This window comes from Asparagus officinalis, chromosome 4 (genome assembly GCF_001876935.1).
Source record: "Asparagus officinalis chromosome 4, Aspof.V1, whole genome shotgun sequence".
Classification (NCBI taxonomy): Eukaryota; Viridiplantae; Streptophyta; class Magnoliopsida; order Asparagales; family Asparagaceae; genus Asparagus; species Asparagus officinalis.
In genome coordinates, this window is record NC_033797.1 from 34,814,379 (window position 1) to 34,819,287 (window position 4,909).

Sequence of the window (4,909 nt, forward strand, 5' to 3'; positions counted from 1 at the left end):
TTAATTGAAGATAATAAGCATGTTGGTAAAGTTATAGAGTAGAGTTATATTTTTTTTATTTTTTTTTCCCCACGAAGGGGCTGTTTGGTTGGTCCAAAAACAGTAGAAAAAGCTCACTAGAAAACTGATTGAGAAAATTTTTCATGGTTTCCCTCACAATTGGCTGTTTGATTTGTCAAAAACAAAAAAGAAAGTGAGAGAAAAGTAAGTGCCAGCTAGGATTTGCTAGCTAAAAATTAGTTGGTAAACTGTATGGTTGTTTATACGATGTAATGGTTATTGTATCTTGATGATTGCATGATTTCGTTTGTTTTAATAATGTTAATATCTACTTTAATATGATGCTAATATTATAGATGGATGGTGACCTTGATGAAGAGACCGTAATTAACATCTGCTCGGGTGCCACACTCTTTGTTTTAGTCATGATTATAATATTTATAAGGAGAATGAAAAGCAGACGTAGGTCCATTCGAGAGTGTTCTAGTAAGGAGAAAATAAGACAATATAAAATTAGAAAAGATCACATGGACCAGATATATAATGGATTCAGTGATAGTTGTGTCAATTATGTTAGAATGCACAGTGGTGATTTTATGAAGCTTGTAGAAATTATGAGGAGGAGTGATTTGTTACGAGACTCGAGACATGTTATAGTGGAGGAGCAACTTGCTATGACTTTGAATATATTGGGCATAAAACTAAAAATCGAATTGTTAGGTCACATTTTATTAGATCTGGTGAGACTGTAAGTACATATTTTAACAAGGTATTAGAAGCTATTTGCTACATACATCCGCTCTTCTTGAGACATGCACGAAATGAAGTTCTGTCAGAGATCATTAACAATTCTTTATACTACCCTTATTTTAAGGTATACACTCTATACTTTGTGAATATCTCCATTACTTGTTAAAGATGATACAAATATTCACTAGTAATATTTCTAGGATTGTATCAGTATGATAGATGAAACACATATTGATGTTATGTTATCCGCCCATCTTGTTCAACGATTCCTTCGTCGTAAAAGAGTCATACAAAATGTTCTAGCGGCGTGTACTCCAAACAACCTATTCACCTACGTATTAGCGGGGTGAGAAGATTCTGCAAATGGTTTTAGAGTATATGATGGTATTTGATGGTAATTTTATTAAAATTTTAAATCCAACATATTTACTTCAACAATAAGTTTGATATTCAATGCAATGTTAAAAAATACTAATAAAAATTTTATATCATGAAAATTATAGAAAAATATTATTTTTGTGATGCTAGGTACACGACCATACCTGGCTTCATCTCCCCATATTGTGGTGTCCGTTACCATTTGAAGGAACAAATAGGAAGAACGCCCAAAATAGAAGGGAATTATTTAATCTTAGTCATTCTCCATTAAAGTCTAAGATTGAATCTCCATTTTGTTGTTTGAAGAATCGTTTCAAGATACTCACTGCTAAGCCTCATTACCTATTTCCTGCACAAGTTGATATTGTATTGGCATGTGCGGTTCTTCACAATTACATTGCTATGGTTGACCCGGATGATGAGATGTTCAATGAGACAATTGATATTGAAGAGGATTAATGTGATATTGTGGGCGATGAAGAAAATAATATTGTTAATTTTTCTCAATCACAAACTCAAAGGGAGCAAACTCAATCAAGAAACCTATGGAAGAATCGTAGAAATAAAATAGCTTGGGAGATGTGCGTTGACTATTGTGAAAAATATAAGGATGAGAATATCAATAAAATTGGCATGTGAATTTACTTGACTTTGTAGTGATAGTTTGTTAGGAAAATTGGCTTGCGTAATTTTCTACGAACATGATTTTATGACCAAGTTTGTAAAACTATTTAAACTTCATGTGTAATATTTGTGTGATGACCTATATATGTTGTATGTACTTTAATTTCATTATTTTTAGTTACTTAACTTTGTTTTATGTGTGGTGAATTAGTTTAACTTTATTTGGTGTACTTCTATCAAATTATTTTTTAGATATGGCTGACATTTTTAATTGTGAGGAACTTGATAAGAGCAAAGAGAAAAGCATGACATCAACTCCATCCCCTAGGACCCCAAGGAATTTATCAATCCTTTATGTGTTCAACCCATGATATATGCCCTATCGTTCTTCACAAGTTGGTCAAAGTCCTAATTTATAGAATAATTTTAAAATGCAAGATGATAACTTTTAGGGAGTGGCCTAACCAGCACTAATTTCATTTATGAACATACTAAATACTCCTACTTTACAACATCTAAGTTTTAGCATGGGTAAAACCCCATATTCTAATCAACAATATCAAAGCAACAAGAGAAATGCTATTGATGTTGAGGATGATGAAAGTACACCCCCCAACTGAAAGAGAAAAAAAGTACTTGCTCATAAAAATAAAAATAAAACTACAAGCACGGGGAGGGCTAACTAATTATGAGAGAGCAAACATGATGATGTGCTAATATCCTTCCTTACAACATATGCCAACTAAGGGATGAAAGCTGATAAAAAGTTCAAGAAGGCTGCTTATCGTCCAACCGCTATTGAGATGAACAAACAATTTAGCTCAGGATTTACTAGAGATAATATGGAGAACCATATGAAAACTTGGCGTAATAGATATTTTGATATGCAAAAATGCTATAATTTGAGCGGTGGGGGCTGGGATGATGTGCATAAATAAATCACTATGGATGAAGATTACTTTGATAGATGACTTGAGGTAAAAAAATTTAGTAATTTTTATTTGAATGAGATATTTTATTTTATTTTTTAATAAGTTTGGAGTTAATATATCCTTAACTTTGCGGGACAAAAGTATTCCTAGTTCTAAGCTTAGGGAGTACGTCAACAAGCCTATGAAACATTTTGAAAATCTTGCAATTATTATCAAAAATGATCAAGCAAGAGGAGACTATGTAGCGGATGTGATTGATAAATTTGGTGGTAGTTCGCATTTTAGTATTGATGCGGATGATGATGATATTACAACCCGTAGGGAGAACGCTCGTAGCTATGTATTGTTAGATGATGAGAATATTCCTACATCCAAGGACACCCCTATGCCCTCAAAATCTATTTTAACTTCTAGTGAGAAACAATCAAAAAATTATTTATAGTAAGGATATGATTTTTATGTGTGAGATAGTAAGTAAGGTTAAACGATTCACATCATCTATGCGAGAGGTTAATATGCATTGGACAGAGAAGTTGGGCAAATCTATATTTGCACACGAAGCGGACTTTAGCTTGGAAGTCCTTGATAAGTTTTATGAAAAATTGCATGAAAATAAATCACGTGCTAGGCTATTTATGGGTCGACCATTTGTCATGCAAAAGAAGGTGTTGAAGGATTTTATGTAGAGTCAATAGTAAATATGATCGAAGGATGATTTTGAGATGCTTTTGTAAATCTAACTGTCTACAATAACATTAATTTGCTTATTTTTATATGTAAATGAGCTTGATAAATGCTCATTCTTTTGGCTATGACAATGTTAATTTGCTTATTTTTGTATGTAAATGAGCTTGATGAATGCTCATTCTTTTGGCCACATTTCCTAATTCATGTGTTATATTGTGGTCATGACACTAAATGTGATCGATGTATGAAACCATCTTTATAATTGATATGAGAACTTGGGATGACTATTTGGTTTTTACTCTTTAATATTCCTAGTTCTTTAATATTTCTCCTTCAATGTAGATTGGGTACGTACCATGCAGCCCGGGCCCGATAGTGATGAGGTCCTCTATGATCAATCTCGGCACCGTTCTTAGAAAATATCATTTTCTGAGGTAACTGATTCGTTAAATACAAGTAAACTATTATCTCCATTACTATTTCATTTACATCTAATTACATATTGAATAACTATGTAGAGAGGACCTGAGTTAGTCATGGTTGATCATAGCCTAGGTTCTCGATGGGCACTTGATGATGAGTGTATGATCACCATGGGGGGGTTAGATGAGAGAGAATTTGTAAGTTATTTGAATGGTAAGCTCATCACTTGTTTCATATTGTTGAAATTGCTTAAGTATTGCAATTTTTTGTCTTGTATGCAGATAAATGTTTTTGATGATATTGAGGCCATTGCAAATAAGGGCCTGGCACAATTAGGAAGAGGTCCATCGTGATCATTATTCAAAAGGATATTGCGGAGAATTCGTAGAGCTATGAATTGAACTCACGAGGATCTTCATGATGGTCGAGAGGTGATGGTTCAACCAAGTCAACGGAGACGACAAGGATCTTGTAGGAACGACGATGAGGCTAGTCCTTCACAACTTGTTAGTGGTACATCTCAAACACACACCTAACCAGACAACGAACTCATGCAATCTCAACTTCCTGAAGGACAACGACGGTCTTCGTGGGTGATCGGAGCAAGACAAAGGAGATTGAAATGATTTCTAGGTTTGATCGGAGCAAGACAAAGGAGATTGAAATGATTTCTAGGTTTGATCGGAGCAAGACAAAGGAGATTGAAATGATTTCTAGGTTATGTGTTCACTCCTACTTGTCATTGAGCCGTGGGAAAAATCATGTGGATTGATTATAATTTTGAGCTATATTTGTTGTTTCACATATCTTAGAAGAGATTATGTTGGTTCAGCTAGTAAAATATCATTCTTGGCTTAGATATTAAAGCTAATGATGAGGGGATGACATTAGAACACTTGACTCCTATGATTGTGATGATATGTAGTTTTTTGATACTATAACTTTTTGATTTTATTTATTTTGTTTTGCTCATGTATTTGTTTATCATTTCTGCTAATTTATGTATTTGTGATGATCTGGATGCTTCGAGAACTCATTTATCTATCAAGATGGGAATTGTGATATGAAATTTCAATTTGATATTTTTTGATGTGAAATTAACATGATTTGATTTT